Source organism: Bos javanicus, chromosome 4 (assembly GCF_032452875.1).
Source record: "Bos javanicus breed banteng chromosome 4, ARS-OSU_banteng_1.0, whole genome shotgun sequence".
NCBI classification, from domain to species: Eukaryota; Metazoa; Chordata; class Mammalia; order Artiodactyla; family Bovidae; genus Bos; species Bos javanicus.
The window spans coordinates 117,356,196-117,379,678 of record NC_083871.1 but is presented as its reverse complement, the minus strand read 5'-3'; the positions used below and the strand labels follow the sequence as shown (position 1 = coordinate 117,379,678).

At 49.0% G+C, this 23,483-nt stretch overlaps 1 protein-coding gene across 5 annotated transcripts in view; it reads right to left on the bottom strand.

The window, feature by feature from the left end:
* The window catches only part of DPP6 (dipeptidyl peptidase like 6), a 1,068,014-nt gene that overhangs the window by 164,033 nt on the left and 880,498 nt on the right, over window positions 1-23,483 (bottom strand). The window lies entirely within an intron of this gene.

Genomic DNA, 23,483 nt, shown 5'->3' with positions numbered 1-23,483 from the left:
TAAGATGATGTAATATTATCTTCCACCTGTAGCTCACTCATGTTTCTTCCACCACATCATTTTCAGAGCTTGTGTTATTCAATTAAAACATCTCATTCAGCCTCCACCAGATTTCTTCAGATATCTATATCTATATCTATATCTATATCTATATCTATATATATCTATCTTACATGAAACTGAAATAGGCTGGTCATTGCTTACCTTCCATAGTAAATACTCATCAAGAGAGAACATGCAGAGAGGTGTGTAGACCAATTTCTAAAATATCCCTAATAGTCAAAATTAAAAACAGAAGTGTGCAGCTCTGCAGGGATAACTCCCCACAACTTCCATCTCCATCTTTGGCTTTCCCCCTGAGCTGGCTCATTCTGACCTTCCCAAACAGCAGCCTCAGGACAGAGTCCACCCTTTAGTTTGTGCTGATACACAAGAAGGGTGGGGTAGGGGAAGAAAGAAGTGGCGAAGGAGGGAGGGAGGAAGAGAGGGACAGAGACCTGAGGAGAGAAGGGGGGCAAGCACAGGAGGAGGATTTTTTTTTCTTTTAAGCATCACATTTTTCATTCTTAATTTATTGATATGCAAAATGCCACACTTAAAAAAATTATATGTATTTAAATAAAGGTCCTAGTGAATAAGTCACAGTAATAAAAGGAAAAAACCTAACACTTTTATAAATATTAACTATTTCAGTGTATTTTGTTGCTACCACTGTGTACTCATGTAGGGAAGACTGGAGTTCGACTTTCTTTCAGACGCGTCTGCCGCACATGCCAGGCTCTGCAGAGGAGCACCTGTCACTGGACTATAGTGCTTTTTGTGCAGAAGACACAGCTGTGAAGGTGCCCATTCGTCTACAGAGACCAGGGTTGAGCGGTCTTAGGAAAAGACAGATGCTGGGTTTTAGGAGCTGCTTGAACCAAGATGAAGCAGAAGGGAAGGGAGGTGAGTGAGATGGGCAAGAATGTGCTGATTCAGAGCTTCAATCAGTAGAAAATTCTAAAATATTAATAAACGCTCAACAGCACTGTAAGGACGAAACAGAGTACACTGCAGACTAAACAGTGTTAAGGGAGGAGGATCGTCTGTAAAGCCCCCGGGGTTCAGGCATTGCGGAGACGGGTCTGGAGAAACCGCGGAAGCCTGAAGGTGGGTGCTGAGGAGCTAAGCTAAGCCAATGACAACAGTGGTCGTCGCGAGGCGGACACCCAGGCAGGAGGGCCTTACCGTTCCAGCTTCCAGACGACTTGTAACCAACTCTGCCTCTGTAAGCTTTAACATTTCAAAGCATTTTCATAAACATGTTTTCCTCTCTAACATGCTGTAGGGAAAGGCTCTCTAAGGCTGACTCAAAACCCAGCAGTGATAAAAGTGAGGTAAATTTACATAACAGCACCTGTTCTGCATGACAAAAACCACAAACAAAAGATAACTGGCAAACTGGGAGAAAATATTCATAACAAATGAATGGGTAATATCACTATTATATAAAGAACTCCAAACTATCAAGGTTATAAAAGAACAAACAAAAAGAAACACAAGAAAAAAACAGGAAAAGATAATTCACAAAAATACAGAAAAATGTATTAAAAAGGACTCAAACGCATTCAAAATTAGAGAAATATAAACTGAAACTACACTGATATCATTTCTCACCTACACATACACACACACACACATACAGAGAGATCCAAAATCCAGATATTGTGTATCTACTGGTTGGTATACATAGCTACATGCCCTTGCTCTGTTCATGGAGAAGCTTAGACCCAGTGACACCCAGGAGAAAACGAGCCCACCCTGCACCCTCATCCTGGTCTCTGAGCACCATCTTCCAATTAAAAAAGAACAGGGCTCCCAGGAGAAGAAACCACAAACAGGCTAGAACAGCAAAAATGCAGGACGAGTCTGGAACATCTCATGGATCAGAAAGTAAGGAAAGACTCAAAAAAGATAGAGCTTGCTAACAGAAGGCAGAAGCTAAAGCTCGCATGGCCAAAGGTGGAATAATCTGAGCAACAGAATCATGAACAATAATATTGACTTGACCCAGAGAATAAATATTCATAAGCCTTACTAATATAAAGAATCAAGTACATAACTAGGTGGGGGAGGGTAGAGCAGCTCTTCCTCATAACAGAATTCCAATAAATAAATGCAGAAGAAGGAAAGAGCATCCCCCTTGGGGGAACAGCAGAGAGATGACTGCTGCAGACAAGATTCATGATGGATGCTAAAGTTAGCAGGGAAAGTCTAAAGAGAAATGATTTGCATAGTCTCAAAGTATCTCCTGCAAGATATTTATCACCCCAAAGGAGAAGATAGCAACTTCCCAAGGAGAAACCTGGCAGACAGCAACTTAACCAAAGATCAAGGTCAGCATCACCAGAAGTAAAACATGTCAACATCAGGACCGCCCAGCAAGATGCACTGAGAAAAACAAAACATCATATATATGGTATTGTCAACTGGCGCAAGTGAAAGTCGCTCCGTCGTGTCCGACTTTTTGCCACCCCATGGACTATATACCTCATGGAATTCTCCAGGCCAGAATACTGGAGTGGGTAGCCTTTCCTTTCTCCACGGGATCTTCCCAACCCAGGGATCGAACCCAGGTCTCCTGCATTGCAGGTGGATTCTCTACCAGCTGAGCCACCAAGGAAGCCCAAGAATACTGGAGTGGGTAGCCTATCCCCTCTCCAGAGGATCTTCCCAACCCAGGAATCAAACCCGGGTCTCCTGTCTTGCAGGCCGATTCTTTACCAGCTGAGCTATCAGGGGAAGCCCATCACTGGCAAAACCCATTATCATTTCCCAGGGAATAAACATAGAATCTGGGTAAAAAAAGAAATCTAACCTTTTTCCCCCCTTGTGCTTCATGTAATTCCATTTGCTCACAGGGGACCAGATGCAGAGGCCTCGCCCCTGGCCCTTCAGACCACCAGTTTCGGGTGTGAAATCGCTGCTCCGCCACCCCGCCTCAGGAGCGTGTGCAGAGATGCGGCACACGTCTCTGTGATTCAAGATGGCGGCACCTGTAGGCCCTGTGCAAAGGCGCTGAGTCGGGCACTGCGATCTGGAGCGAGAGCCCCGCCCCTAGAGCCCCGTCCCTCGAGCCCCGCCCTCTGCCCCTGACCACATTTGATAAAGCAGCCCTGCCCCTACCTGCAGAAGAGCATGTGCTCTGAAGGCCGACCTCCCACCTCAGCATCCTTCCAGTTCTTACACCAGAGGACAAAGCTCCCCTCTGCTGCTGAGCTCAGACCCTTCTCCTACTGGCTCCACACACGGCCGGAGGGCCGCTGTTGGGAACCAACTGGGGTGGGTCGGTAAAAGCATCTTTGCTAAGAATGCATCGCCTCTGTCCAATCGTGAATAAACTTCAGACAAACCCAGATGGAGGCGCTCAGCCAAACAGCTGACCGGTGATCTTCAAAAGTGACCTTTCTTCCCACAAAAGGGAAGGGAAGACGGAGGACATGCCACAGCCTGGAGGGGGCTGAGGGGAATTGCTACCTGCAAGAACATGGGATTCTGATACAGGGAAAAAAACATTGATGGAAAAGCTGGTCAAGGGCAAATGAGGTCTGCCATTGAGTGAATAACCTTGTACCAGCGTTAATATTCTGTTCCTGATAATAACACCATAGGTATGAAACACTGATACATTAACAGCAGGAGAAGGGGAGTGAGGCATAGAGGAGAACTCTGTACTATTTTTACAACTTTCGTTCATCTAAAATTACTTCAAAATAAAAAGCTAAAACTATTCTGAAGAATCTTAGTAGCTTATAGCTTGTTGGTTATAAAAATTATTATAGTACATAATGAAAAGTTGGAGAATTTCCCCAACCCTGACATACTGTGATACTGATTCAATAATTGAAAAACCATGACTTCTGTATCTAACACAGCATCAGCACTCAATACACGCATTTGAAAAAACAAACAAGATGGATGGACTACAGATGGATGGATGGCACTAAGGGAAATAACTTTAGCAGGTTTAAAGGTCTAATGAATTCACCTGTCCTGGGTTTATAGAATTTTCGAAGCACAGACGACAGGGTAGGAGATCAGAAAGAAGTAGCCTTGCTTATTACTGAAAATTAGTTTGTTCGATTATGATACCCTAGGATATCATAGGATACATCTAGGATCCTCACAATAGCTGATAAACTTCTCTCCGATCTAACAACTGTAAATTCCTGTAAAAATTTCCTAAGTGCTGCCCGGAAATCATACGTCCAGTAGATAAATGTCTGGGAAGGCTGGGTGAGCGCCAGGCCAATGCGCCTGCCCACAAACACGCATCCAGCCTCACTGCCTCCGCTCCCCTGTGCTCAGGAGATCGTTTCTTCTTCTCTAGAGATGACAGACGAGTGTCCACAGCCTGGAGGCAGCAAAGTTATAGGAAGAACCTCAGGCTAGCGATCAGAAGTCTAGCGCCCAGGTTTCAGCTTCCTGATGCACACATCATGTGTCTGGGCTGATCACACGTGACCACGGATTCCGTGATTCAACAGGATAGGATATTGTATATACTGATGGCAGGCAACACAGCACTTGAAAGTGAAAGTGGAGGAGCCTGGTGGGCTGTAGTCCATGGGGTCGCTAAGAGTCGGACACGACTGAAGCGAACTAGCAGCAGCAGCAGCAAACTGGTAAAACCCCTGGAGTAGGAAATGGCAATCCACTCCAGTATTCTTGCCTGGAAAATTCCATGGGCAGAGGAGCCTGGAGGGCTACAGTCCATGCGGTTGCAAAGAATTGGACACAACTGAGCAACGAGTGCACACATACACACAAACTGGTAAATATTCAAGTCGACTATGCACCACAAATTCTACGTAATTTTAACAAAAGGTCCAATCACTTATCAGCTGTAAGGACAAATTTACAGAACTCAGCAACCCAACACATGAGCTATATTCCTGTATTAGACTAGAGCTTGGTACAGAAAAGTTAGCTCTCAACCATACCCTCCCCATCTATTTCTGTAAAATAAACCTGTATTTTTGCATCTGCATGTGATTGTGTCAGATTCTTTTGCTTTCACATTAAAAGTGCATCTCTTCCAGCCACCCCCTTCCCCCCGACACACCCAGACCCCTGGAACCAGCAGAGAAAAGCACGGAGCCAACCGGAGTCTCTCCCCTCACTGGGACTAACCTACCTGTCGCTGTCCTTACAACTAGGGCTTGGGTGCTTGCCACCCTCTCGACACCAACTCCAATCTTTCCTCTCTCTTCAGTCCCCTTTTATCTGCTGCCCCCTTCCTCCTCTGCTATGAGCAGAGACCCACCTGTGGGGCAGACAGGAAGGGGCCTGATCTTCAATTTTTGAACATTGAGTTTTAAGCCAGGCTTTTTTACTCTCCTCTTTTACTTTCATCAAGATGCTTTTTAGTTCCTCTTCACTTTCTGCCATAAGGGTGGTGTCATCTGCATATCTGAGGTTATTGATATTTCTCCCAGCAGTCTTAATTCCAGCTTGTGCTTCATCCAGCCTGGTATTCTGCATGATGTACTCCGCATAGAAGTTAAATAAGCAGGGTGACAATATACAGCCTTGACATACTCCTTTCCCTATTAAACAACCAGTCTGTTGTTTCACATCTGGTTCTAACTGTTGCTTCTTGAGCTACATACAGATTTCTCAGTAGGCAGGTAAGGTGGTCTGGTATTCCCATCTCTGGAAGAATTTTCCAGTTTGCTGTGGTCCACACAGTCAAAGGCTTTAGTGTAGTCAATGAAGCAGAAGTAGATGTTTTTCTGGAATCCTCTCGCTTTTTCTGTGATCCAACTGATGCTGGTAATTTGATCTCTGGTTCCTCTACCTTTTCTAAATCCAGCTTGAACATCTGGAAGTTCTTGGTTCACATACTTTTGAAACCTAACTTGGAGGATTTTCAGCATGACCTTAGTGTGTGAGGTGAGTGCAACTGTGTGGTAGTTTGAACATTCACAGTCATGGTCAATCTCAATTCCTACTCTGAAGAGCACCAAGATCACATCCCAGCCCAGGTCTCCCTGATACCTCAGATGGCATACAGGGCATCTCCACGGGGCCATCCCCTAGTCCTCAGCACTGACACGAGTGAATTGAGCCCTCTCTGCCTCTGCCTGGTCATGCAAGCTGGGAACCTGCTGCAGGCATCTTAGAGGTCAAGCAGCCAAAGCTATGAGTTGTGGGTCAAATTCTGTCCCCCCAGAAGAGATGCTGAGTCCTGACCTTATTTTTAAATAGGCTCCTGGCTGACATCATCAGATTAAAATAAGGTCATTCTGGAAAAGGAGAGAGGCTGATGTAAATCTAGTGGCTGGAATCTTCATAAGAAGATGAGATGCACAGAACAGACACAGAGGGAGAAGGGCATGTGACGATGGAGGCAGGGATCGGAGCGAGGTGCCTGCAAGCCAAGGCGTGCCAGGGCCCGAGCGCATCCTCCAGAGGCCAGAGGAGGCCAGAAAGGGTCCCCCCGAGAAGTGTCAGAAGGAGCGTGATCTCGCTGACACCCCGATTTCAGACCACTGACTTTCAACACCGGGAGAGAATAAATTTCCGTTGCTTTAAGCCACTCGGTTCGTGGTATCTTGTTACTGCAGCCCCAAGAAACTTCATTTCTCAGAGCAACTGAAGCCTTGAGTAGTAAGTGATTTGCTCAAGGACACATAGCTGATTAACTTTTGTTTGAAGATTAATCTCCTGCTTTGGTCAAAGGGAAAAAAAAAGTCTCCAACTGACTGAAGAACAAAGCAGGAAGCCGCTCAGAGAGGAGACCAAGGAAGCTTTGTCTGCTGACTCCTCACTGTGCTTTCATATGGCTTCACGTGGAGGAGGCTTCTCCATCACAGAGGCCCGGATGCCAGCTCCACACGGCTCCTCCAGCTGCGGGGACCACTTGCAGATCTCTCTGCCTTGAGCCCAAGACCTGGTTCCCTGTCATCAAATGATTTTCCATCATGGACTGGGTTAGTCTCAAGGCTGAGTGTGTGTGTGTGTGTGTATGAGAGAGAGATACACACAGAGAGAGAATAAGAAAGAAAATGCAGGAAGCTATGGATTTATTTGGGGATTGGTTGGTGCCTTCTACCCTTTTGCTATCTTCCTTTCTATTTACTATTTATTTTAAAGAATCCATGGTAAGCTCTGTGATGAATCATCTCCAGGATAGAGATGAATTGGTTAAAAAATGATTAAGGAAGAATAAAATTATTTGGACTTCCTATATCTCAAAATAATCATGCCATCCGTTCTTATTTTGCTTATTTGAGCAATAAACAAAATGGGGCATAAATCATGTTGAATTTTGAAAAGTAAATTAATGTAGCCAAGTTTACTCATTTATCTTCCAGCGCGAGTTCAGGGGATTGAAAAGCTTCCCAACAAAAACGGCATTTGGCAAAGAAAGGCAAAAAAATTGCTTATTTGGTTCCTAAACTTTTACGGTGAAAGACATCAAAAAATAGCATTATCAGTGTGGAATGAAGTATGTACTTTGCATGGTGGGTAATATAAAAATAAAAGATACACTCCCAGTCGTGGCATAGGGTCTGACACATTGTAGATGTCTATGTATACTGACTAAATAATGAACAAATGGATGGGTGGATGGATGAAAAAATAGGGTCTAGTCTAGGGTTTGTGATGTCTTAAACTGATTCAGAGCTTAAAGATTTGTGTTATCATTTGTATGTATATCTTAAGTTACACAATTTAATCCTTTAGGGCAGGCATCCTTCTAGGCACAAGCCCTTCCTGAATGGCCAGCACTTGTCTTACCATTCATTTTAAGATGCTTCTAAATCTATGATCTACGGGAAGTTCCTTTCCTTGTGAAAGATCTGGACATTGAAGTTTCCAGGCAGAGAAGCTCTACTCACTGAGAGAGTGACTAGCGGAGGCTTGTTCTGAAATGTTTGTGACATTGCCACCCACCCCATCTACAGGGACACTCTGATGTGTGAGTGTGCACTCAGTTACTCAGTCGTGTCTGACTCTCTATGACCCCATGGACTGTAGCCCGCCAGGCTCCTCTGTCCATGGGGATTCTCCAGGCAGGAATACTGGAGTGGGTAGCCATTCCCTTCTTCAGGGGATCTTCCCAGCCCAGGGATCGAACCCGAGTCTCCATTTCTCCTCTATTGGCAGGCGGGTTCTTTACCACTGAGCTATCTCAGAAGTCCCATACTCTAATATACATGATGACAAACACAAGTATTAAATAAAACCACACAGGAAGATTAGTTTTAAATACAAAGAGAGGAGAGGGGGGAGGAAGGAGAAGAGGCAGGGAGGAGGAAGGGGAGGAGGAGCCCTCACTGTGGCTGCTCCAGGCATCAAGCCTCACGGGCAAAGCCTAGGTTCAAGGTGACCTCTGCTCTGCTCATGACCTGGTGTCAAGCCTTCACGCTCTTACTGCCTCCCCAGGATGCACTCCCTGAATCGGAATTCTCATGCTTCCCCCTGGAAAGGGTGGACAGTCTCAGAGGGGATGACAGCAGGCAGCAAACCCGAGCTCCCTGCTGCCCCTCTGGAGGGAGGGGGCGGCGTCTGCACGGGGAGGGAGCCCACCCCTGTCCTTTTCTCCACCACACCCAGGGGCCAGTGTGGGCTGTGTGAGCCAAACTGAAGGGCCCGGCCTGGTTAGGGTGCAGTCCACACGCTTCTCAGCCTGGCCCCCACACCCTCCAGAAGGTCTGACGCTCAGAGAAGGCCCCATGAACACCCCATGGTGCCACGTGGGGCTGCCACTCTGCAGGGCCTGTGGGACCCGACCTTTCCACGCTCTTCTCCCCACATCACCACGTGCTCTCCTTGCTCCCGCTCCTCCAGGCCCTGGTCTCTAGGAGCAGGCGCCCAGGCGGTGTGACAGCACATGTCTTGTACTCGTGGGTGAAATTACAGCGGCAGCAATGCCCTAACTCGGCGCCCTTCTGAGTAGGAGGGAACGTGCCTTCCAATCAGACACAGGTGAGATGCCAAGAGCCCCACGCCCAGGCTGTATCGCCTTTGGGTGAGACGCTCAACCTTTCTGAGCTCTTCCACTTTCTTCCCTGTGAGATGGGGTCGTTCCTCAGGGGGCTACGGCGAGGTGGAGGTGAGCAGACCCGGCGATGGTCCTGGAAACCAGGGCAGAGGTGTTACCGCTGTGACGTTAATGCTGATGACAGTGGAGGAGCTGGGGGCGGGAGAGGGGCACGATTCACTCATTCAGCGCTTTTCCAAAGTAAGATGGTCCCTGCGGCCTAAGGCTCTCGGACTCTCAGGCACCTTCGGTTCAGGGGTGCTCTGCAGGTGGGGTGGCAGTGTGGACGCCCTCTGTGTTCACAGCGAGTGTGCCAGGCTGGGCGTCTGAGTGAACTCCTCCTTTAGAACAAACACATTTGTTTCCCTTCTCGGAGGTTCCACCTTACACCATGCAGCAGGAAAAACAAGTTTTTCACAGCATGGTACTGGCACGAAAACAGACATGTGGGTCAATGGAACAGAACAGTCCAGGAATAAACCAACACTATGGTCAGTCAACCTTCGACAAAGGAGGCAAGAATATACAGGGGACAAAAGACAGCCTCTTCAGCAAGTGGGGTGAGGCTGGACAGCCACACGTAAGTCCATGAAGTTAGAACACCAAACACTAAAATAAATTCAAAATGGCCTGAAGACTTAAATAGAAGACACGATACCATAAAACACCTACAAGAGAACAAAGGTAAAACTCTGACAGAAATTGTACCGGTGTTTTTGTAGGTCAGTAAACAGCTTTCCCTGGTGGCTAAGCTGGTAAAGAATCCGCCTGCAATGCATGAGACCTGGCTTCAACCCCTGGGTTGGGAAGACCCCTCTGGAGAAGGGAATGGAACCCACTCTACTATTCTGGCCTGGAGAATTTCATGGACTGTGTAGTCCATGGGGTCACAAAGAGTCGGACACAACTGAGCAACTTTCACTTCCATTTCTCCCAAGACAAGAGAAATAAAAGCAAAAATAAATAAATGGGACCTAACCAAACTTACAAACTTTTACACAGCAAAGGAAACCATTAACAAAACAAAAAGATAACACACAGACTGGGAGAAAATGTTTGCAAATGATGTGACCAACAAGAGCTTAGTATCCAAAATACACAAACAATTCAGTAACAGAGAAACAACCCAACAACAGAAAAACCACCCAATCAAAAAACGGAAAGAAGACTAAATAGACATTTCTCCAAAGCAGACCTACAGATGGCCAAAAGGCACATGACAACATGCTCATCATTGCTATTTATTCAATTCAGTTCAGTCGCTCAGTCGTGTCCGACTCTTTGCGACCCCATGAATCGCAGCACGCCAGGCCTCCCTGTCCATCACCATCTCCTGGAGTTCACTCAGACTCACATCCATCGAGTCAGTGATGCCATCCAGCCATCTCATCCTCTGTCGTCCCCTTCTCCTCCTGCCCCCAATCCCTCCCAGCATCAGAGTCTTTTCCAATGAGTCAGCTCTTCATAGGAGGTGGCCAAAGTACTGGAGTTTCAGCTTTAGCATCATTCCTTCCAAAGAACACCCAGGGCTGATCTCCTTTAGGATGGACTGGTTGGATCTCCTTGCAGTCCAAGGGACTCTCAAGAGTCTTCTCCAACACCACAGTTCAAAAGCATCGATTCTTCGGCACTCAGCTTTCTTCACAGTCCAACTCTCACATCCATACACGACCACTGGAAAAACCATAGCCTTGACTAGACAGACCTTTGTTGGCAAGTAATGTCTCTGCTATTTATTAGAGAGATGCAAATCGGAGCTATAATGAGGTGCCACCTCATGCCTGTCTGCATGACCATCATTAAAAAGTCTACAAATAATAAATGCTGGAGAGGATGTGGAGAAAAGGGAACCCACTTGCACTGTTGGTGGGACTGTGAATTGCTGCAGCCGTTATGGAAAACAGTATGGAGATTCCTTCAAACACTAGAGTTGCCATGTGATCCAGGAAAAACTCCAACTTGAAAAGATACACACATCCGTATGTTAATAGCAGCACGACTCACAACAGCCAAGACATGGAAGCAACCTAAATGTCCATCAACAGACGATTGGATAATGATGTGGTCCATACACACGGTGGAGTATTACTCAGCCACAAAAAGAATGAAATCACGCCATTTGCAGTTAGGTGGATGGACCCGGGGATTATCATACTAAGCAAAGGAAGTCAGAAAAAGACAAATCCCACGTGGCAGCACTTATATGCGAAATCTAACATGTGATCTAAATGAATGTACCTACGAAACAGAAACAGACTCACAGACACAGGAGACAGACTAGCGGTCGCCAGGCGTGGGGTGGGAGGGGGTGGGGAAGTGCCGGGATTTGGGGTCAGCAGATGGAAACTATTCACGCAGAGTGGATAAACAACAGGGTCTTGCTGTATAGCACAGGGAACTATATTCCACGTCATACGATAAACCATAATGGAAAAGTACATGGAAAAGAACATCTATGTATAACTGAGTCACTTTGCTGTATAGCAGAAATTAACACGACAGCTATATTTCAATAAAATTGAAAAAAACAAGTGTTTGATCATTTCAAGCGCTCTTTTGTCCCTGCTTCTAGTAAAATTCCAGGACAGAACAAAAGAATCAAAGAAGGGTGCCATAGAACGCACGCTTCCAGGAAGCCAGTGCTCCTTCTTGGCCTGCGTCTGGAGTGAAATGAGCTCCCAGCCGTGGAGCCTGGGGAGAACGGGAGTTTTGAGGAGACAAGCCCTTTGAGGAAGTGCATGGAATGAGCAGCCAGCTCGGAAGGGTGCTCTGGACCCTTCCCCCTCAGAGGGTTTGCACCTCCTCCCCGTCCCTTCCCGCCACTTCTCAGCTCTCTGCCTGCTCACAGGCATCGGTTCTGAGTCTGGGGAAATGCGCGATTATGGGCCCAGAGAACACGTTGCTCAAAACCCTTTTATCTCAGGTGCGGTTTCAGCAAACACAAATGGTGTAAAAGACAGTACTCCAAACCTGGGAACTCCAGAGCTATTTGAGAGCTTTCTTCTGCGATTTAGAAGCAAGGTTGGCACTTGTATGAATAGCTGATGAGCGAACATCGGTCACACGCAGGGCAGCAAGGTAGCCAGTGATGGAGACACAGGGGGACCTGGTCACCACTGCCTCAGCGTCTCTGGGTGGGTAAGGGAGCAGGGTGGTCCACATCCCTTTATCAGCTGGCAGCATTTGGGGATGGAACACACGTCATGAGTGGAATTTCTCTCAAGAGCATGCAGTACTGGCATAAGATGGTATTCATTAATAACAAGGTCCCTTCAAGTTTCTGGTATCGAACAATTGCTGAAACATTAGCTAGACTGAAAAACTGCCAACGTGTCAATAGAATAAACAATCGGATGAGCAGATTAGAGTGTTAAAAGTTGGGGACTCTGGAAGTTACCGCTTCATTATGAATTCTCACGAACCACAGTGTCCCAAATACTTTGTTATCACTAGGAAGTATCATCATAGATATGGCGGGAAGGTCATCTTTTCCTGTTTCTACACTTAAGACATTTGCTTTTACTATTTCTTAAAGGCTTTCAAAAAAATTTATATTTTTCTATTCAAGCATCTCTTCCAAGAAGAGATGGGATATTCAGTAGAAATGTTAGACAGTTTGGAGATTTGCTGGGAGAAGTTATACTATTTAAATATGGACTGTACATATCTGGATGGGAGGCTATGCATCTTACTTATTAAGGAAATTCTAATACTTCTTACATGGAAGCCTGCAGAAAGCTGGAATAAGGAAGGCTGCCTTTCCCACAATGAGAGCAGGGCTGTTACATAATACACTCTGCCCACGGTCTTCAAGTAAGTCCAGACCTGAATTTCAGGACAGATTGTGTGGACGTAGTTTAACAATGCGTATCTGATATATACTTATGTATTTAAAATATAAACCATAGCGAGAAAACCCAGCAAATCTTTTCAGCCTGCGTGGCAAATGAGGTTTCCCCAACATGGCCACAACAGTATTCCTGGTCCCAAACGCTTTTTCAAAAATCTAGGTGCTTTCCATCCAAAAATGGAGTTTATATCCTTGAAGCTGGGTGGGGCTTTCAGCGGCATCAGAGTCAAATGCAGCAGAAGTGAGATTCCTGGGGCTGAGTCACCGGAATTAACAACCCTGGAAGGTTGGGTGACCAAGGCATCTCCATGGAGCCCCGAGGACCTGCCCACACACACGTCCTACATGCCTGTAGGGGCACGGCCCCCCGCTCCATGTGTGTGCATCAACGGACCAGGCTCCTTCTGAACAAGAGCTGGGTATGTTACCTTAAGACACTGATGAGGCCCTTCACAGAATTATTTTAAGCCAATTTAACTGTATATTTGGGCTTCCCTTGTGGCTCAGCTGGTAATGAATCTGCCTGCAATGCGGGAAACCTGGGTTTGATCCCTGGGTTGGGCAGATCCCCTGGAGAAGGGAAAGGTTACCCACTCCAGTATTCTGGCCTGGAGAACTCCATGGACTGTACAGTCGCAAAGAGTAGCAGAGCCGGACACAGCTGAGCCACTTTCACTTTCACTTTCAACGTGTGCCGGCTTCCCAGGCGGCTCTTGTGGCAAGGCACCCGCCTGCCAGTGCAGGAGACCTAAGGGACCTGGGTGCAATCCCTGGGCTGGGAAGATCCCCCAGGAGGGCATGGCTACCCACTCCAGCATTCTTGCCTGGAGAATCCCATGGTCAGAGGAGCCTGGCCACAGTCTATAGGGTCGCAAAGAGTCAGACACACTGAAGTGACTGAGCGCACACACAGCTGTGTCCACTGATAATAACAAAGCACAACCCAGAGAAGCCAGACAGCATTAAACCTCCAACAGTGCAGGTGGGCAATGAAAACCAGCAAGTCAGAAAGCAGAACACCAGCAAACGCTACAGAGGGAAAACAATCTTTGGAACAGAAACGACCCAGATTCTCCAGCTAATTAAGGGCCCAGGAAGACGGCAAGTGCCCGTTACCCTGCGTCTCTCTCCCCAGCATCCCCGAGCTCGACAGAATCACCAGCCCACGTGTTTGAAGCCGGCAGAGAGATCTCTTCTCGTTCTGAGAGCCCACTGCTGATCTGAGGACTCATCTCCTCTTCTGCTGATCACAGATTCACCCCTCAATCTGCTCTGCCATCCTCCTCATGTTGGAAGGCATAACTCAGACACCTTAATTAATCTGGGGGCTTCTTTTTAGAGCCATGCCTGAAATAATCTTATTATTCCAAGGCGTGTTTTGCATGAGGGGGGATCTGGGTGGAGGTTTCCACTCTCAGACAGTCGTCCAGCCCCCCTGGAGCTTCAGGGCAGAACAAAGTCAGAGGAAGCCTTCACGGGTGATCCTGGTCCAAGACCATGGTCCACAGTCTGGGCCGGGCCAGCCCCTCCGTCCCTCCCGGTGCCCTTGGGCTGCCCATCCACAGACTGCAAAGGCCAAGTCCAGAGGCCTGCTGAGGGCGATTCCCGGCACTGGGCTTTTGGAGCGAAGACCCAGCCCTCCTAGAAACGGATCCAGCGCCTGTCCACAGACAGGCCGCCTGGGCGACTCCCAATACAACGAGCGCCCGGTGGGCAGCCTGGGTTCTTCCTGCCTGCTAGGTCCTGGCCTGGGCTCTGTGCTCTGTGGTTAACAGCCAGCAGGGCTCTGGGATGTGTTTGGCCATGGCAGGGAGAATTCCACAGACAGAGGAACCTGGCAGGTCCACAGGGTTGCAAAGAGTCGGACACGACTGAGCGACTGACACACACGGGGTGGGGTGAGACGTGACTTGTGGACAGAGAGTGAGCTTCACCGGGGGAAAGCGGGCGAGATTCTCACGTGCGGTGGATACAGGGGCTTAAAGACGGTGCTTATTTATTTTTAGAATTTCACTGAAGTGTAATTGATTCACAGTCTGTGTAAGTTTCAGGTGTACAGCAAAGGGATTCAGTTACACACACACACACACATATACCCTTCTTTAAGTTATCTCCCATTAGAGGCTGTTACAAGGTACTGAGTGGAGTTCCCTGTGCTATGCAGTAGGATCTTGTTGTTTATTTTATATGCAGCAGTGTGCATGTTAATCCCAAACTCCTAATTTATCCCTCCTCTGGTTTGTTTTTTAATCGCTCCCCTTTGGTAATTATAAGTTTGTTTTCTATGTCTGTGGGTCTGTTTCTGTTTTGTAAGTAATCTCATCTGTATCATTAAAAATTATATTTAGCTAACTCCTATATGTGCTTGTACATTTCTCAGCTGGGCCTCTAAGTTATCCGCGTGTCTTTTTTCCGTATCTCATCCTTCCTTCCCACTTTTCATATCTCTTTGTCTCTCTTTGTCTCTGTTGCATCATCAGGAAAATGTCTTCACCTTTGTCTTTAAACCTTTCTAATGAGTTTTCATTTGTACCGTCTTTTTCATTTCTAAGAGTCTGGTGCTTTGAGATTGAAAAACGGTATGCGTTGTTCAGTTTTGTCTCCTGAGGGTAACAAGTCATCTGAGGCTTTAAGAAGGCTTTGGTCCTAACGCTGGCTTCTCCTCTTGTGGTCACTGTTTTCTCCACAGTGCTGCTATCGTTTGCTTTGGTTTCTGTCTGTCAGACAGGAAGACGTCTGCAGTCAGATGGTAGTTCTCCCCCAGGCCCCCACATTGAGGAAGCTGGGACCGAGGAGCTGATGGGGAGTCCTGCAGAGCCCAGGAGGGCCTGCCTGGTCCCCCTGGGCCCTCCTGCTGGCTCCTTCTGGACCCGGCTCTGCCAGCATCTCTTGGGAAGGATCCTTCGATCCCCAGCCCGGTGGGTGAGGCGTGGCTGCCACGTGTCAGGAATGATGAAAGAGCAGGAAGTCTCTCCACACCCTGCAAGTGTCCCTTTGTCCCTGTTCAGAGCGCACCCTGTCCTGATGTTCCTCCATCCAAGGGCCTCTGCTCACCCTCGCCAGGAAACACACCTCCGGACTTCAGGGGAGTAAGCAAAGGGAAGCTGGGGTTCTGACAGCTTCTTAATTTTCAAACCATCCTTGTTTTTTCTCCCATAGCTCCTCTCACTGACCTTCCAAAAGCATCCTGAGGGCCCAGGCCTAAGCCTTCTTCTCATCAGAGGTGATATTCTAAAGGGCTGACTCAGCAGAGAGCAGACCACAGCCAACCAGGAGCCGCCCCACGCGGGCTAGTCTGAGTGCTGTCCACGCCTGGGGTGCTGAGGACCACCCTGCGGGTGGGGAGGGGTTAGGAGAAACGAGCTCGGTTCCTGGGCTGTGACTCAGCTGTCTTATGCTTGAGCATCATGATTTTCCCGTCTTCCTTTGGTTTACAACTTGCCCAGTTTTGCTGTTTTCTCTTCGCTCCTGTGGGTGACGTGCTCAGCTCTATTTTCTGTTGTGTCGCTGGGGGCTTGAGAACACTTGAACACAGAGAAAGCTGGGGAGAACAGAGGTCAAGATGCAGGCAGGAGAAACTGGGGCGGCAGGAACCGGGTGTATCCTGCCCTGCCAGGGACGAGCTGTGCCAGTGCACTCACCACGCCTGGGTGTGAATGCCTAAGAGCAGCGAATAGCAGCCTCCACATCATAGGTATTCTCCAGGCATTCAGTGAGGGGTACACGTGAAGCTCTAGGAAGACTATCTGACCTAGAAAGTACTGCATCAGGGCGGGCCTTTTGCTGCTGTTGTTAGAACTGAATCGAATATCTGGGGTCAAGAAATAACTATTTGAAAACACGGCTCTTTAAATAAGGTTCAACACATTGGTAGAAAAGAAGAGAAACATATTGAGGATGACCTGGACGAGTCTTCACAGCAGGCTTCCTAACCATCTCCCCCGTGCAGCCTGCGGGCCACTTTTGAGGACCTGTAGGAAGCGGGCTGAGTTCACGGGTTTCCCGAGCAGGTCCTGTGGGGATAATACTCTCTGCAGGTCTATTCTCGCATCTCTGGCTGATTTCATCCAGTGAGGAATCCTTGAAGTCGGATGGAAAAGAATCTTTTGCCGTTTCTTTGTGGAAATATTTCACGTAGCGTGCTGCTGTTAGAGATGACTACATCAGGAAAAATGGCTTCTATTTTCAAAGAAGTCTTTCCTCAGATCTGGGTCTCAGGACAAATTGCATAACTTAAAATTATTTTCAGATTGTGTGTGCGTTCAGTCGGTTCAGTCGTGTCTGACTTTTTACGACCCTGTAGACTGTAGCCTGCCAGGCTCCCGTCCGTGGGATTCTCCAGGCAGGAATACTGGAGTGGGCTGCCATCTCTTCCTCCGGGGATTTTCCTGACCCAGGGATCAAACCTGCGTCTCCTGCATCTCCTGCAATTGGGAGGCGGGCTCTTTACCAGTAGTGCCACTTTACTTGGTGGGGGGGGGAAAGCAATGGATTTAAATTAGTAATTTTTTTTTTAAAGAGGCATTCTCCCTCTCTTCTTCCTCCTCCTCCACACACACACAGATCATTTTTCTACATGGACTGGGAAAACATTCTTTATCCAAGACTCAATTCTCTGCTTTGTGGCAAAAAAATATTTCTTCTATTCTAATGCCACTTAGTGTCTGGGGTTAGTTTGGTAACAAACCAGCAATAGACAATTTGACAAAGCTAAAGTCAGGGTTTTGATCTATGTCAAGATAATAAGGGCTCTTGGGAACACAAGATAATAAGATCACTTTCACAGAGGACCTTTCTCTCCATGAGTTTAAAAATCACGCTCCCAGGAGCAGTAGATGACCAAAGGCCAAGCGGCTTGGGCTAATGTCGGGCTGCTGATAGGGTGTGCGCCTTGTCTGCAAGGAGTTGAAAGCAGCAGAGGGCACCCCATCTGTGAAAATAAACATTCCCATGACTGGAGCTGCATAGTTCATTGTCTACAAAACCCAGGGATCTGAAGGTGAAAGTCAAACCAAGACCAACCACAATACCACCATCATCAACAGTGAGACCTGTGCTTAGCCACTGAAGGGTAAGAACCAATTTTCTTAAAGGGCATATATTTCTTTACATTTTTAACTGACTTTGATTATATGAACTGTTATAGCCACATTTTTATACATATTTCAAAATCCTAAGAATCTGTACATAACTGAGAAAAGTGGTCTATTTTTTTTTTTTTTATGAGAAACCCAACAGGTCAGCTGGCCAGGCTCATGTGAGTGAATCACTTAAGCTCAGCTGACATCAGAGGTGCCCGGGGAGCCAGACAGACTGAGGGATGAACCCTGGGGTTCAGGCGGGGACACGGCCTCTGCGGGCTGAGGACAGCTCTCCTCTGCCAGTGCGGAGACGCTGCCCGTTTCTTCCGCTCCAGGCTTCTCTGATCTGCCTGCTGACCTTCATGCTCATGTGGTCCTTCTTCGAAAGGGTTCCATACAGCAGGTCGGATTTCTACTTCCTACAAAGCAAGCATGCCTGAGCTCCCTCCCAAGGCCAGCAGGTGGTCCAGCCACGAAATTTCAGATGACTATCTGGACTGTGCTCACCGGGACCCTGGCAATCAGCACTGTTAGATTTCCTCAGCTCTCACAAGGCAAGCTTCCCCCTTCTCTCGGGGTTTCTGGAGGAGCCGGGGGACAGGGCTGGCATTTTGAGGTTCGTGTTTGCTTAATGCAAGGAAGAAGGGATTTTATTTTATTTTTGTAATAACTTTAATTGGAGGCTAATTACTTTACAATATTGTGGTGGCTTCTGGCATACATTCGCATGAATCAGCCATGGGTGTACATGTGTTTCCCCATCCTGACCCTCCCTCCCGGAAGAAGGGATTTTAATGCCAAACCAAGAAAACATGGCAATGTTTTTCCAAAGCCGTATGAGGCTCTGACCCAGTCTCTGGAACATCTGGAGCAGTTGCCTTAAGTTCCATTTTAGGAACGAGGAGACAAAGGGCTGAGGTTACACAGGAGAAGCCCAGCTCCGGGACCTTCAGCCCAGGTGTGCGAGGTCACTTCCACTGAGGTGCACGCTCGCCACTTTCTGGCAGGACAGAAACTCTCAGGGGTATCTTTTTGCCCAGAAGACGACCACTGCACTGCTTCCAAGCCCCGGAGCCCCTCCGGCAGGTGGCAACGCTGTCCTGGGAGCCCACAGAGGGGACTGTGTACAAGGGCTTGGTGCAGGGCTCGCCTGCAGCCATGGTTCCTGGCAGGTGGCCCGACACTGCTACACATAAGGCTCTGGGGTCTCCGCCCACCTGGCCTCTCAGCAATTCTGTCCCTAAAACGTGATGCTGTGTGGTTTTATTTTGGTAGGGATGCCTTATTTGCTTCAGATACCTGTTTGTCAAGTCAAAACAGAAGGACAGCATCAGAGTCACTGTTACTCTCTGATATCAAACAGAAGGCAAACCGTAGCTCGAGGCCGTGTAGGCACCCAGGCTGAGTAGAGGTACCAATTAAATCTACCTCCATTGACCAGTAACGCCGGTCACCAGGCCATCCCCCAACCTCTCACCTTATCAACACCACCCCTACTATGCGCTGCAGACGGCCCTCAGCCTGAGGAGGACGAGTTACTTCTAAGACGAAGGGTGTGGCACCCAGTTCAGAGGTTGCCTAGCAGCTCTTGTTGGACTGAAGTGCAGAGCAGAGCAATGTCGCTTGGAGCCGGAAGTGCCGACAGGAATCCTGGCCAACCACAAGCTATACTCGGAGCTGCTGCTGCTAAGTCGCTTCGGTCACGTCCGACTCTGTGCGACCCCATAGATGGCAGCCCACCAGGCTCCCCCGTCCCTGGGATTCTCCAGGCAAGAACACTGGAGTGGGTTGCCATTTCCTTCTCCAATGCATGAAAGTGAAAAGTGAAAGTGAGCTGGGAGCAAGTTACTCCAACTGCAAGCCTCAGGGTGCTCATCTCTGAAGTGGGCTGTGATTTACACCCCATCATTGTTATGACTACAAAATACGTTATGATATGTTCAAGTCCCAATATCAGACGCATAATAAGTTACTCACTAAATGTCTATAAACGCAGTTAAAGGTTCACTCATTCATTTATAAATGAAATAAAGCGGCATGGGAGCAGAAAGGAATATGCTAGAGATTGCACGGTATGGTTTTAAAGACACGCATTAACTGTGGTTATGTGCGATCTTTCCTCGTGGCTCAGACAGTAAAGCGTCTGCCTATAATGCGGGTAGACCCAGGTTCAATCCCTGGGGCAGGAAGATTCCCTGTATAAGGAAGTGGCAACCCACTCCAGCGCTCTTGCCTGGAACACCCCATGGACGGAGGAGCCTGGCGGGCTACAGTCCACAGGGTCCCGAAGAGTCAGACACGACTGAGCAACTTTAGTTAACCTTACAAACTGTGGTGCTGGAGAAGACTCTTGAGAGTCCCTTGGACTGCAAAGAGATCCAAACAGTCCATCCTAAAGGAAATCAGTCCTGAATATTCATTGGAAGGACTGATGCTGAAGCTGAAACTCCAATACTTGGGCCATCTGCTGTGAAGAACTGACACATTGGAAAAGGCCCTGATGCTGGAAAAGACTGAAAGCAGGAGGAGAAGGGGACAACAGAGGATGAGATGGTTGGATGGCATCATGGACCCAGTGGACATGAGTTTGAGCAAACTCTGGGAGATAGTGAAGAACAGGGACGCCTACCATGCTCAGGTCCGTGGGGTTGCAAAGAGTCAGATACGACTTAGCAACTGAACAACAGCCACCAAATAGAGGAACAAGGAGAGGATTTCATTCCAGGGACCAAGGGGACAAAAACAGAAAGTGGCATGAAGGCGACTCCTGCGTGGAGCGAGAGGGCCTGGGAAGGGGCCTTTGGATGAGGTGGTGCGTAGCTGAGTGGACAGAGCCCGGGAGCCGGACGGCGTTCAGACGCGCTGAGGTCAACAGAGGGAACTGGAGGGAGAGAAGCAGAGGACAGACCCCGAGGGCTAACCTGCGGACACAGGGAGGGGCCAGACCAGGGGCCGGCAGCGCCCCCAGGGCCATGCTCACGGGTGTCAGCGAGGCCTGCCCTGAGCTTCAGTCCTGGCTCAGGAATCCTAGCTCCGATAGCACCGACGATGACACCCGAGCCTCAGGTCAGCCCTGAGGTTTAGATCTGGCTCTCTCCTTAGCCTCGACTTTGGGCTGGCTCTGAAGGGGCCTGCATAGGAAGCCGTGCTTGCTAGGGCTGCCCTGGAAGCCCCTCTAAATAACACTTAGAAGGTTGATAGAAACGTGTGTGAGGGCCATCATGCAATGAATCAAAGACATGCAGAGAGATGGTAAAACCCCGACGTTCTGTTCATACTTGGACTGTTCATACTCCGACTGTCCACAGCTCTGCGTTCACAGAGCAGGCGGACGTGACAGGCCCTGGGCCCCGGCGCTCACCCTGAAGTGTGGGAACGTCCATTGTCTTGCTGGATGGAGGAGACAGAGCTCCAGGGGATGCTGCTAACTTCCAGCCCAGACAGGCAGAAGCCTGAGCGGCTTCTTCATCTGGGAGCCTCAGCCCCAACAGGGCATCGACCTCGCTGCTGAGTGTCCAGTGGCCTGGCAGGCAGAGCAGTGGGCCAAGCTAAGTCCTGGGAGCGGAAAGCCTCAAGTGAGCAAAGAGTTGTGTCATCTCCACTGAAGGCTGTGCTATTCAGGTCTGGGAACCAGAGCTTCTTGATGATGAAACGCCACAGCTTTCGTTCTTTTATCCATTGCCAGCAGCTCCAGAAATACGTATTGGTCCATACACAGTCTGGCTGAGGCGGACTGTGCAAAGTCGTCGCCTCCTGGGAGGGCTAACGCTGCCTGCTGGCTCCTTCACACTGCTGCAGTCAAAAACACAGCAAGAGAGCAGACAGGAATGCCTGAGAAGGTCCATGATGCCCTTTGCCGGCCCGGCCGGGAGCCCCAAGGTCAGCGGCATCCTTAAGGATGCTGGGTGCCGGGCGTGCAGCTCCGCTCTTCCTCTCAGCCAGGAAGCAGCAGGTGACCCCAGGGCGGGGATGTGCTCCTGGACCTGGGCCTTCCTCCAGGACAGGCGACTCTCAAAAAGAAAACCCCTCCTCCTAGATCTGTCTAGAAACGAGCGATGATGCTCGGGGCGGAGACCTCTTAACCGCTCATGAGGCTTGTGCCGGGGCGCCCGTGAACAGCCTCTTTAGGAAGTTTCCACCCTCCCTGCCACCGACTTCCCTGAGGATTTGTCATTACACAGCACTGCAGAGGGGACGATCGTGGGGAGCAGCCTGCGAGGTCCCCGAGTGCCTGCATTCGGGCAGGAGAGGAGGCCTGACACTCTGTCCCAGGCAGGAACCCGAGCAGACAAGTCAGCTGGCCTCTCTCGGGGACCAGGTGGAGGGTAGGGGGATTGAAACCCCCAGCCTGACGGATGCGGGGGCACGTCTAAACAGTACAGCCATGTTGGATAACCACCTGGCAGTCTCTCGCCCACTGAAACATTCGTGTACTGCACGACCCAGTGATTCTACCTCTAGCTATTTACCCAAGAGAAATGGAAACATGTGCCTATGGAAAATTCTGTATGCAAACGCTCAGTTTTATTCATAACAGCCTCAAGCTGGAAACCACTCAAATGTCACATGGCAAACGCATAAGCAAATGACTGTCTCTCCACTCACCGGGCCACTTCTCAGCAATAAAAGGGATGACCTACATGCGTCGGCAACAACGCGGGGGAAACTCAAAAGCAATTATGCTGACGAAGAATCCCGTCACCCAGGATTATGTAAGTGTGACTCGATCCACAAGGAAGTCTAGAAAACGCAAAGCTAGAGGGGTGGACGCCAGGGCAACCACGGGGGCTGCAGGACAGGCGCATGGGCTATTTCGGGGAGACAGAACTCTTCCCTGTCCCGGTCGGGGAGGTGCTTCTGTGATTGCGCCCATCAGTCAAAACTTAAGGAAAATTTCTCACTGGGTTTTACGATGAGCAAGTTATGCTGCAGTGACCGGTATCTGCTTGTCTCTCCAGGGTCTGGATGACCACCTGTGCTGCTGTGCTTGAGGCCTGCTTTTCTAGACGAGGCTACTACCCTTGATGTTTAACCTGTGCCCATGTCACCAGCATAAATAAGACAGGGAGCGTTGAGTCCAGCCCCCAGTGGGGACAGCCTGGCGCGCAGAGAAGGAGGCGTGAAGACAAAGCAGAGGAGACGAGGCAGCAGGCGGCTCATGTGCCTGCCCGCGGTGCATCCTGGGCTAGAACAGACGGGCTCGTGGGGGCGCAGCAGAGTGGACACCCTGCTGCAAACACCAGGGGCTCGGCCTCCAGGAGACTCTTTGGGAAGAGGTCTGTGGGCAGGAGCAGTGCTGACCTCAGGGACGCAGCCAGCCTTCCCAGGTGGCCGCTCTCAGGCCCGGCGGAAAGCATTCCCATGCTCGCCTCTAACTCTGCATGACTGAGAACGCGGCCTGTGACTCTTCAGAAGGGACAGAGCGGCAGAGCTCGGTCAGTCCGTTCAGTCAGTTCAGTCGCTCAGTCACGTCCGACTTGGCAGCCCCACGGACTGCAGCATGCCAGGCCTCCCTGTCCAT